We start from the raw sequence: 13,190 nt of genomic DNA, 5'->3' as shown, positions 1-13,190 counted from the left end.
ACTGCATCAATCATCTTTGTGACCTCCTCGAAAAACTCTATGAAGTTAGTGAGACACAACCTCCCCTTCACAAAACCGTGCTGCCTTACGCTAATACGTCCATTTGCTTCCAAATGGGAGTAGATCCTGTCTCGAAGAATTCTCTCCAGTAATTTCCCTACCACTGACGTAAGGCTCACTGGCCTGTAGTTCCCTGGATTATCCTTGCTACACTTCTTAAACAAAGGAACAACATTGGCTATTCTCCAGTCCTTCGGGACATCACCTGAAGACAGTGAGGATCCAAATATTTCTATCAAGGCTGATGTGTTATGCGGGTTGGTTTGACGTTGACTGTAACTGGATGCAGGGAAGCTAGAAACAAACATCTAACACCGGAGATGATCCAACACGGTTTTATTTAAACTATGAATGGCTGTACATGTTCAGCTGTGGGTTGACACTCTACTAATCCTACTGGCGACCTCTTACTGGTTGAACCATACTTACTAGCTACCACATGGCAATAATGTCCACTGACTTGTGCACTCTGACTGTCTCAGTGTCTGGGTCCCGAAAAGAGCAGGAGTCTTAATGCCCTGTGAGCTTTATAGTGGTGGTGTCTTGTCTGGTGATTGGTTGTTCTGTGTTGTGTGTCCATTGGTCATCCAATGTGTCAATCACTGCCTGTCTGCATCTCATTATATACATGAGTGGATATTATGACAAAGGCCTCAGCAATTTCACCTCTAGCCTCCTTCAGTATTCTGGGGTAGATCCAATCAGGCACCGGGGACTTATCTACCTTAATATTTTTCAAGACGCCTAACACCTCGTCTTTTTGGATCTCAATGTGACCCAGGCTATCTACACACCCTTCTCCAGACTCAACATCCACCAATTCCTTCTCTTTGGTGAATACTGATGCAAAGTATTCATTTAGTACCTCGTCCATTTCCTTTGGCTCCAAACGTGGATTCCCTCGCCTGTCCTTCAGTGGCCAACACTATCCCTGGCTACCCTCTTGCTTTTTATGTACGTGTAAAAAGCCTTGGGATTTTCCTTAACCCTATTTGCCAATGACTTTTCGTGACCCCTTTTAGCCCTCCTGACTCCTTGCTTAAGTTATTTCCTACTTTCCTTATACTCCACACAGGCTTTGTCTGTTCCCAGCCTTCTAGCCCTGACAAATGCCTCCTTTTTCTTTTTGACGAGGCCTACAATATCTCTCATTATCCAGGTTTCCCGAAATTTGCCGTATTTATCCTCCTTCTGCACAGGAACATGCCGGTCCTGAATTCCTTTCGACTGACATTTGAAAGCCTCCCACATGTCAGATGTTGATTTACCCTCAAACATTCGCCCCCAATCTAAATTCTTCAGTTCCTGCCTAATATTGGCCGGAATTCTCCAACCCCCCCCCCCCCCCCCCCCCCCCCCCGGCAGGGTCGGGGAATCGCCCGGGGTCGGCGTAAATCCCGCCCCCGCCGTGGCCGGAATTCTCCGCCACCCGGGAATCAAGGGTTATGGTGTAAAGTGGAGTTGAGGGTTATCAGATCAGTCATGATGTCACTGAATAGCGGAGTGACTTAGTGGGCTGAATGGCCTACTTCTGCTCCAACATCTTATGGTCCTGTGGTCTCTTCCTGTGGTGGGCAAAGGAGGGAGCCAAGATTGAAGACCACCAGGTTTCACTCAGGCTGTTTGTGGGAAAGTCATTGGATGGAGGAGGGGGGGGGGGGGGGGGGGGGGGGGGGTTCCTTCCTTTCTGGTCTGAGGCCTCCCACCATGGTCAGGCCTCCTCTGGTATTTCTCTTCCCATTAGTCTGTCAGCACGCTTGCCCCACCACCACCCTTCCTTGCCAAAATGACCTAACCTGGCACATCTGAAAACCCCCCCATGTGGTTCAGCGATGATCTTTGTTGGGGATTGGGTGAATTCTCAGTAGTGGCCAATGCTCCAAGTTTCACTGCTGGGGCCAGAGAGATACCTAATAGGCTAGCAGCTCACAGAAGCAGGCCTTCTTCCCCAGATGTGGGCAGAACTTTGGGCCTAAGCTAATTAATAGCCCTTTTGAGCCTTAAATGATTTGGGGCAACCCACTGGAGCAGGGGCCGGCTCGACACCAACATTTTCACTGGTGGGGGTGTGAGGTTGGAAGCCCCCATGGAACGCATAAACCTGTCCCTAATTTCAGTTCATTGTCAGAATGCATGATATTGTAGGTCACATTATCTGTTGTCTTGGATATAAAATATCCCACAATATAATTCAAAGAACAGCAGAGGTGATTTGGCCAATATTTATTCCTCCACCAAAAGGAGATTAACAGGTCTTTCATTTCCTCTTTGCTGTTTGTGAACTTTGCTGTGCACAAATTGACTGATGCATTTGCCAACAAAACGACAATGAAAACATTTCAAAGTAATTAATTGGCTGTAATGCTCTTGTAGGCTTGAAAGATGTTATGTAATTTGTTTGTTTTGTTTTGCATTGATAGATATTTCAGAAAACCTTTCATGATCATTTCACTTGGTTGATTTTGGCTGGCTTCTGAGAAGAACAAATTGTACGTAATAAAAACTTTCTCTAAAGTATTCCAAAGTAAAATAAGTTTTTGCAGCTCTTCAAATGATTTGGAAAGAGTGGACTAAACATAGAAGAGATGGATGGAGAGGGTTTGTCATTATTTACTTCAAAATGATTATTTTCTGCTGATTGCTTTCTGCCCAAGCATGCTACACTGGCTCTTGTTAGTCTCCACAGAAAACAAATATTCATTTCAGATTGCGAGCATAAGGTCAGCTCCAACATAAGAATTATTAATGTAGAAACTTTCTTCTAATTATAGTTACCAATGGAAATCCTTCTTGTGGCACTCACTATCTCCTTACAGTGTCTTGTTTATCTAATGTTTTTTTCAGTAGTAGCATCTGAGGTTAGCACAGTAAGAAGTCTTACAACACCAGGTTAAAGTCCAACAGGTTTGTTTCAAACACGAGCTTTCGGAGCACGGCTCCTTCTTCAGGTGAATGGAAAGGCTTGTTCCAGAAATGTTTATATAGACACAGTCAGAGATGCCCGGAATGCGAGCACCTGCAGGCAATCAAATCATCAAAGATGCAGAGAGAGAGGTAACTCCAGGTTAAAGAGGTGTGAATTGTCCCAAGCCAGTTCAGTCGGTAGGCCTCTGCAAGTCCAGGCTTGTTGGTGGGGGCCGAATGTAATGCGACATGAATCCCAGATCCCGGTTGAGTCCGCATTCATGCGTGCGGAACTTAGCTATAAGTTTTTGCTCAGCAATTTTGCGTTGTCGCGTCTCCTGAAGGCCTCCTTGTAGAATGCTGACCCGGAGATCAGAGGCTGAATGTCCTTGACTGCTGAAGTGTTCCCCAACTGGAAGGGAACAGTCCTGCCTGTTGATAGTCGCACGATGCCCGTTTATTCGTTGTCGCAGTGTCTGCATGGTCTCGCCAATGTACCACGCTTCGGGACATCCTTTCCTGCAGCGTATGAGGTAGACTACATTGGTCGAGTCGCACGAGTATGCGCCGCGTACCTGGTGGGTGGTGTTTCCACGTGTAATGGTGGTGTCCATGTCGATGATCTGGCATGTCTTGCAGCGATTACCCTGGCAGGGTTTTGTGGTGTTGTGGTTGCTGTTCTGAAGGCTGGGTAATTTGCTGCAAACAATGGTTTGTTTGAGGTTGCGCGGTTGTTTGAAGGCCAGTAGTGGGGGTGTGGGGATGACCTTGGCAAGATGTCCATCCTCGCTGATGATGTGTTGGAGGCTGCGAAGAAGATGTCGTAGTTTCTCCGCCCCAGGAAAGTACTGGACGACGAAGGGTACTCTGTCAGTGGTGTCCCGTGTTTGTCTTCTGAGGAGGTCGGTGGCCAAGGGCATCCCCACACCCCCACTACTGGCCTTCAAACAACCGCGCAACCTCAAACAAACCATTGTTTGCAGCAAATTACCCAGCCTTCAGAACAGCAACCACAACACCACAAAACCCTGCCAGGGTAATCGCTGCAAGACATGCCAGATCATCGACATGGACACCACCATTACACGTGGAAACACCACCCACCAGGTACGCGGCGCATACTCGTGCGACTCGACCAATGTAGTCTACCTCATACGCTGCAGGAAAGGATGTCCCGAAGCGTGGTACATTGGCGAGACCATGCAGACACTGCGACAACGAATAAACGGGCATCGTGCGACTATCAACAGGCAGGACTGTTCCCTTCCAGTTGGGGAACACTTCAGCAGTCAAGGACATTCAGCCTCTGATCTCCGGGTCAGCATTCTACAAGGAGGGCTTCAGGAGACGCGACAACGCAAAATTGCTGAGCAAAAACTTATAGCTAAGTTCCGCACGCATGAATGCGGACTCAACCGGGATCTGGGATTCATGTCGCATTACATTCGGCCCCCACCAACAAGCCTGGACTTGCAGAGGCCTACCGACTGAACTGGCTTGGGACAATTCACACCTCTTTAACCTGGAGTTACCTCTCTCTCTGCATCTTTGATGATTTGATTGCCTGCAGGTGCTCGCATTCCGGGCATCTCTGACTGTGTCTATATAAACATTTCTGGAACAAGCCTTTCCATTCACCTGAAGAAGGAGCCGTGCTCCGAAAGCTCGTGTTTGAAACAAACCTGTTGGACTTTAACCTGGTGTTGTAAGACTTCTTACTGTGCTCACCCCAGTCCAACGCCGGCATCTCCACATCTGAGGTTAGGTTGAGGTCCCATTTCAGGACTTGATGACCATGGAAGGTGTGTACATAATGTGACCAAACAGGTTGGTTACTACCTTGTAAATCCTTCTAATATGCTTGATGACAGGCAGCAAGAGTAAAAGAATTAACCATACTTCAGAAATAAATGGCAAACACCTGCAGTACTTTACCAAGTATAACAATGGATGAATCCAATGGAAGGCCACAGTTGCCAGTGCCCTCTCAGGGCATGGTACCTTGAGGAGGAGGAATGCTTTATGTATTAAAGTTCATAACTGCTATCCATTTATTTTCGGTGATGTATATCTTATTGGGTTTCAAAAGAGGCAAGGTGAAGATAACTCATATATTAAACAGATGAATGTCTGTTGAATTGACAAATATGCAAACTTAATAAAGTTATTTCTGCTACTGTAGCTCAGATACAAACCTTCGAAAAGATACACACTACAAATGAAAGGGGTTTAACACAGTAATATTCTTGTGGGCCCAAATTAGCATCATGTGATAATAGTAATTGGTACTTCCGAGCATTGATTGTACTACGTTGCACTGTGGAGTGGAAACACATGGAGCTGGATTTTAATTCCAGCTAGATTCCATTGGAAACCAAACCAGTGAATTAATTTCCTGCCTCACTGTGGTTTTTAAGACCTGGGCTGATTTAAATCTCACCAGTTGACTTTGTGCTTTCTCACTCAGGCAATCGGGTTGGGTGGGTGGGGGGGGGGGTGTGGGGGTGTGGGGGGGTGTGGGGGTGTGGGGGGTGTGGGGTGTGGGGGTGTGGGGGTGTGGGGGTGTGGGGGGGGGGGGTGGGGGTGGGGGGGGGTGTGGGGGGGGGGGTGTGGGGGGTGGGGGGGTGGGGGGGTGGGGGTGTGGGGGGGGTGGGGGGGGTGGGGGTGGGGGTGTGGGGGTGTGGGGGGGGGTGTGGTGGGGGGGGGTGTGGGGGGGGTGGAGGGGGTGGAGGGGGGGGGGTGTGGGGGGGGTGGAGGGGGTGGAGGGGGTGGGGTGGGTGGGGGGGGTGGGGGGGTGGGGTGGGGGGTGGGGGGAGGGTGGGGAGAGAGGGAAATTAGCTTGAGAGGAGTTAAAAGAGGGTTTTTTTTAGTAATCTTTATTTTCACAAGTTGGCATGCACTAACAATGCACTGAGGTTACTGTCATATGAGAGTACCTTTAAGAATTGGGTGTTTGTAAATGAGTGTGTATATAAATATCTGTAGTGGAGGTACATTTAAGAAATGGGTGTTTATTACTGCAGTGATGTTAGAGAGTGGGTGCAGCTGGGCTGTCTGTCAGCTTTTTACTTTAGTTTAAGTCTGTTTGCTGCAGGGTGTGTTTTAGTTTCGATTTCAGTGTTGGAGCTGAAGTCAGACAAAGCAGCTGTACTGCTGTTCTCTCTGAAATGAAAAGACTATCTCTTGATCATTTGGTGAATTCAGAATTATAAATGTTTTCAGTCGTGACTTTAACCTGATGTGCTTCTGTTAAAGGTTATGCTTTTTTGTAAGACTTCTGGATGTTAAAAGGACTGTGTAAGCATTACTTAGTGTTGTACTCTTTGGGGGTTGTATTTGAATTAATGGTTGCGAAGATGTTCACTGTTTGTTTTAAAAAGGTTAACTTGAGTTCATAGAATAAACATTGTTTTGCTTTAAAAAATAGTTTTCCATTTCTGCTGTACCACACCTGTAGAGGGGGCAGACTGCTCCCCATACCACAATCTATTAAAAGTTGTGGGTCAGGTGAATTCCATGATACACTTTGGGGTTCTCTAAACCCTGGCCCATAACAGTTACTGTGAAAAGTCCCTAGTCGCCACATTCCGGCGCCTGTTCGGGTACATGGAGGGAGAATTCAGAATGTCCAAATTAGCTAACAGCACGTCTTTCGGGTCTTGTGGGAGGAAACCGGAGGAAACCCACGCAGACACGGGGAGAATGTGCAGACTCCGCACAGGCAGTGACCCAAGCCAGGAATCGAACCTGGGACCCTGGAGCTGTGAAGCAACAGTGCTAACCACTGTGCTACCATACTGTGCATTGGGTGCTTTCCAAAGGATGTGATTCAGTGGTAAGTAGCAGAAATGGAATACTACCTGCTCTCACATTAGGTCACAGTGTTGGTTCTTGGGGTGACTTAGTTGTGGGTGTTAACCTTCCTTTCAGGAAGTCTGAACTAGGGAAAACATAAGTTTTCTTTGAGGGACCCACAGGGCCACCTCGCTCCTCCTGTTATCACAAAGAAGTGAAAAGCATCAATCTCTTTTATTTCCTCTTGAGCTAATTCCCCCTTCTGCCCCCCACCCGATTGGCCTAGTAGGAAAGCTACTGCAACATCCCTACTCAGTCCTGAATTAAAATTGTACTCATGTCCTGGCAACCTTATCATGACCTGACATGCACTTGAGAAGAAGTGCCCTGCCAATTTTGGGTTGGGCAGATTTGCCATCTGATAGTGGCGCAAGCTAATCTGGCTAATAGTGAGATTATGGCACTCCGGGCCAAGGAGGTAACGGCCCAATTTCTGCAACTCGGGTGAGGTCATAATTTCACACAGACTCAAGCTTACACGTGACAACAATGACTGGAATGGTGGTGTCAAGGTATCAAGTAGAAAGAGAGTGGTTTCTGACAGGAAGGGTTAGCGGAGACTGGGAAAAGTTAACTGTCTCACTTGGATTGCTGAAGGAATGGAACCTGAAAAAAGGTCGATCAGATTGTGGTTATCATCGGTGTGAGTCCCAAGGCTTCACTGATCTATGTGCCATGGCAACTGAAGTCCACAATCTATACTCCTTCAAACATTTTCCTCAAAAACAAGTAATGAAATAGCCAATTGATCCTCCATGTACGCATATTTTGTGCCTATGTAAGTGTTGTGCCGCAAGCTCAGGAATTGTATTTCAGTCCAACCTGGTTTATGGTGGCATCATTACACTTGCTTGTTAAACTGAGTAGGGTCTCAGCTAATTAAAGAGAGAATGATGTCAACACTGAACATGAGATGTAGCTGGGGTTGAAAAAAGACTCTTGAGTTTCCATTCACTTTGAATAATACATGGCCCAGGATCATTTCTCGGTTTCAAAGTGGGCTTTGTTATGCTGTTGTTTCTAAATATTGACATCTTCCAACATTCAATACTTTTCCCAACAAATCCATTTTAACTGAGAGAACATGAAATGAAACAGTTTCATTCCATGCAACCACCTCAGTGCACAAGATTCTTAAATATTCCAAATATGCTGATTTGTCAATTCCAGAAAATTACACCCAGCTGCTGGCAAGAAAACGTTAGATTTGCATAGCGCCTTTAATGCAATGAAATGTCCCAATATGCTTCACAGGGACATTATAAAACAAAGCATGACACCATGACACAAAAGGAGATATTAGGTCAGATGACCCAAAGCTTGGACAAAGGGATGCATTTTAAGAAATATCTTAAAGGGGGAAAGTGAGGTAGAGAGACAGAGAGGTACAGGGAGAGAATTCCAGAGTTTGGGTCCCAGGCAATGAATGACACGGCCACCTATGGTGGAACAATTATAATTAAGACTGCACAAAAGGCCAAAAGGGGCAGCACGGTAGCATTGTGGATAGCACAATTGCTTCACAGCTCCAGGGTCCCAGTTTCGATTCCGGCTTGGGTCACTGTCTGTGCGGAGTTTGCACATCCTCCCCGTGTGTGCGTGGGTTTCCTCCGGGTGCTCCGGCTTCCTCCCACAGTCCAAAGATGTGCAGGTTAGGTGGATTGGCCATGATAAATTGCCCTTAGTGTCCAAAATTGCCCTTAGTGTTGGGTGGGGTTACTGGGTTATGGGGATAGGGTGGAGGTGTTGACCTTGGGTAGGGTGCTCTTTCCAAGAGCCGGTGCAGACTCGATGGGCCGAATGGCCTCCTTCTGCACTGTAAATTCTATGAAAAGAATTAGAGGGGTGCAGATATCTCAGAGGGAGGGTTGTGAGGTCAGAGGAAGTTACAGAGACAGGGTAGGGGTGATGGAATCGAGGGATTTGAAAACACAGATAAGAACAGTAAAATTAAGTGAGTACTTGACCGGAAGCGAATGTAAATCGGCGAGCAATGTAATAATTGGGGAACAGGACTTACCATGAGCTATGTCAAGAGGAACAGGGTTCTGAATGACCTCAAGTTTAAGGACGGTGGAAAGTGGAGGAATAGCCGAAGGTGCATTGGAATAGTCAAGTCCAGAGGTAACTAAATCATGGTTGAAGGTTTCAGCAGCATATAAAAACTGAGGCAGGGGTGAAGTCATGCAATGTTATGGAGATAAAAGTAGGTGGTGTGAGAGATGGTATGAATATGAACCTGGCAGTTCAGCTCAGGATCAATTTTTCAAAAAATTATATCTTGGGACGTGGGCATTGCTAGCTAGACTAGTATTCATTGCCCATTCGTAATTGTCCTTGAGAAGGTCTTGGTGAGCTGCCTTCTTGAACTGCTGCAGTCCCTGTGTTGTATGTATACCCACTGTATTATAAGGGAGGGAGTTCCAGGATTTTGACCATGCGACAGTGAAGGAAAGAAGATAAATTGGCTGAAAATTGACATTGTGATGCTGGGGATTTCAAGAGGATGATGAGATCGAGCAACCATTCATCCCTTTATTTCTGGCTGAAGAAAGGGCAGCACGGTGGCCTAGTGGTTTGCACAACCGCCTCACGGCGCTGAGGTCCCAGGTTCGATCCCGGCTCTGGGTCACTGTCCGTGTGGAGTTTGCACATTCTCCCCGTGTCTGCGTCGGTTTCGCCCCCACAACCCAAAAATGTGCAGAATAGGTGGATTGGCCACGCTAAATTGCCCCTTAATTGGAAAAAATAATTGGGTAATCTAAATTTATATTAAAAAAAAATAAAAATTCTGGCTGAAGATTGTTGCAAATACTTCAGCCTTGACTTTTGCATTGAAGTGCTGGACTCCCCCATCATTGAGGATGGGGATATTTGTGGAACCTCCTCGTCCAGTGTGTTCTTTAATTGTCCAGCACCATTCAGGGTTGAATGTGGCTGGATTACAGAGTTTAGATCTGATCCATTGGTTGTGGAATTGCTCAGCCCAGCCGATCGCATGCTGATTCTGCTGTTTGGCATGAAAGTAGTCTTGTGTTGTAGCTCCACCAGCTCAACATCAAATTTTTTGGGATGCCTGGTTCTGCTCCTGGGATGTGCTCCTGCACTCTACATTGAAACGTGACATCAAGCTTGTGAACAGACTGACAACTTCAGACTTTTGCAAGGAGGTGGGATGGAGTCGATAGTTAGAGAATGGAATTTGGAGTGGGGACCACAAATATTTTCCAAACATTTAATTGGAAGATGATTCTGCTTATCCTGTGCTGGATACTGGATAAGCAGTCTGACAATTTAGCAACAGTGGTGGAGTCAAGAGAGGTGGTGATGGGATAGAGCTGTGTGTCATCAGTGTACATGTGAAATCTAACGGCATATCTTCCGATGATGTTGCCAAGGGACAGCATATTGATTAGAAATAGACAGTGAAGAAATAGGAGCATGAAGAGGAAGCAGGAAGCTACTGCAAGTGGTCCCTGGCTACAATTGAATAGATAAGAATGGAACTGTTGTGGGCAGCACAGTGGCAAAGTGGTTAGTACTGCTGCCTTATGGTGCCGAGGACCCGGGAGTGTACACATTCTCCCATGTTTGCGTAGGTCTCATCCCCACAACCCAAAGATGTGCAGGGTAGGTGGATTGACCATGATTAGATTTCAAATGCAATCAGTTCGACATATCCTCTTTGGCTTTCCATAGTTATGTGACCTCTGCCATGCAAACGTACAATCAGTGCAATGAGGACTTATATTGAGAAGGCAATCAGTGCAATGAGGACCTACATTGAGAAGTGGCGAGAACCACTCCGGCGTCGGGCCTCCCTAAAGGTGCGGAATTCTCCGCACCTTTAGGGGCTAGGCCCGCGCCGGAGTGGATCCCACTCCACCTACCGATGCAAATGGCCTTAGGCTCCCCGCCAGCCGGCGCCACGGCTGGCCGAAAGGCCTTCGGCGGTCGGCGTGAGTCCGCACATGCGCCGGACCATCAGCGGCCGCTGAAGTGGAGGGGGTCTCTTCCGCCTCCGCCATAGTGGAGGCCGTGGCGGCAGCGGAAGAAAAAGAGTGCCCCCATGGCACAGGCCCGCCCGCCAATCAGTGGGCCCCGATCGCGGGACAGGCCACCGTGGGGGCACTCCCCAGGGTCAGATCGCCCCGCGCCCCCCCCCCCCCAGGACCCCGGGCCCCCCTCGCGCCGTCTGCTCCTGCCGGCACTGGAGGTAATTTAAACCACATCGGCGTGAGAGGCCTGACAGCGGCGGGACTTCTGGCCCATCGCCCGCCAGAGAATCGCCGCGGGGGGCCCGCCGACCGGCACGGGGGACCCGCTGATGCGAATCCCGCCCCCGCCAATTCCCAGGTGGCGGAGAATTCTGGCCACGGTGGGGGCGGAATTTATTCCGGCCCCGGGCGATTCTTAGAGCCTGCGGGGGGGGGGGGGGGGGGGTCGGAGAATTCCACCCCACGGCCGGGATTCTCCCCTACCCGGCGGGGCGTGGGGTCCCGGCGTGATGGAACCATCAATTCACCAGACACATGTTTCCGATATGAATCTAGGCTTTAATCGACTTACTTCAGAGCCAGCCTTTTACCTGATGATGAACTCGTAGTGAACTCAGGCTGACTCTGGACAAGGGTATTTATACAGCTGCACTAGGGGGAGGAGTCATGGGCGGAGCCAATGGTGGAGCCCAGTACCAGCTCCTGAGTGCTCCCAGCGCTACTCCCCCTAGTGGTAGGATAGCGCTACTGCGCTTACAAAGACAGTGTGAATTAACATATATACATCTATATTTTTTTTTATAAATGTTTTTATTCAGTTTTCATATTTTATGTTGAACAAATTACAAATTGTTAGGAGAGAAAAAGAACAAAAAAAAAACAACAAACAAACACGCAAAAATTAACATACATATTTACAGGTAAGCATCTTCGTAGTAGTAACTGCGCCCGCCCCCCCCCCCCCCCCCCCCCCCCTCAACATGTTATTTAGTTTGGTTTTGGGCCTTAGCTAGCCATCGAACCCCCGTACCGAACCTGTAGCCCCCCCCCCCCTCCCGCTACCTTCCCCCGACTATTCTTCCTCTTGTACATTGGCCACAAATAGGTCCCGGAACAGTTGCATGAATGGCTCCCACGTTCTGTGGAAGCCGTCGTCCGACCCTCGGATGGCAAATTTGATTTTCTCCATTTGGAGAGATTCCGAGAGGTCGGACAGCCAGTCCGCAGCTCTGGGCGGTGCTGCTGACCGCCAGCCAAACAGGATTCTACGGCGGGCGATCAGGGAGGCAAAGGCAAGGGCGTCCGCCCTCCTCCCCAGGAATAGATCTGGCTGTTCTGAAACCCCGAAGACCGCCACTATCGGGCATGGCTCCACCCTCACTCCCACCACTTTGGACATAACCTCGAAGAAGGCTGTCCAGTACTCCACGAGTCTGGGGCAAGACCAGAACATGTGGGCGTGGTTGGCCGGGCCTCTTTGGCACCGTTCACATCTGTCTTCCACCTCCGGGAAGAACCTACTCATACGGGTTCTTGTTAAGTGGGCTCTATGTACCACTTTTAGTTGCGTCAGGCTGAGCCTTGCGCACGTGGAGGTGGAGTTGACCCTATGCAGTGCTTCGCTCCAGAGTCCCCACCCTATCTCCATCCCCAGGTCGTCCTCCCATTTCCTTCTTGTTGCGTCCAGTACGGTGTCGTCCCTATCTACCAGTCGGTCATACATGTCACTACAGTTCCCTTTCTCTAGGATACTTGCGTCCAGTAGGTCTTCCAGTAGTGTCTGTCGTGGCGGTTGTGGGTACGTCCTTGTCTCCTTTCGTAGGAAGTTTTTGAGCTGCAGGTACCGTAGCTCGTTCCCCCCAGCTAGCTGAAACTTCTCTGTCAGTTCGTCCAGTGTTGCGATCCTGTCGTCCGTGTATAGGTCCCTGACTGTCAGTGTCCCCCCGTCCTGCCTCCACCTTTTGAAGGTGGCGTCAGTCAGTGCTGGTGTGAACCTATGGTTGTTGCAGATGGGAGCCCTGTTCGACATTTTGGTCAGGCCAAGTTGCTGCCGCAGTTGGTTCCAGGATTGGAGGGTGGCTGTCACCACTGGGCTGCTGGAGTGTTTTTTGGGTGGGGATGGGAGTGCTGCCGTGGCGAGGGCCCGGAGGGAGGTTCCCATGCAGGAGGCCTCCTCCGCACGCACCCACTCAGCCTCTGGCTCCTGGATCCATCCCCTTACTCGCTCGGCTGTTGCTGCCCAGTGGTAGAATTGTAGATTCGGGAGGGCTAGCCCTCCCCTGGTTTTTGTTTTTTGTAAGACCTTCTTTGGGATCCTAGCATTTTTACCCCCCCATACGAACGCCATGATGTGTTTGTCCAGCGCTTTGAAAA

This window comes from Scyliorhinus canicula, chromosome 9, assembly GCF_902713615.1.
Source record: "Scyliorhinus canicula chromosome 9, sScyCan1.1, whole genome shotgun sequence".
In the NCBI taxonomy this organism is placed as follows: domain Eukaryota; kingdom Metazoa; phylum Chordata; class Chondrichthyes; order Carcharhiniformes; family Scyliorhinidae; genus Scyliorhinus; species Scyliorhinus canicula.
Note: the sequence above shows the minus strand (reverse complement) of the source record.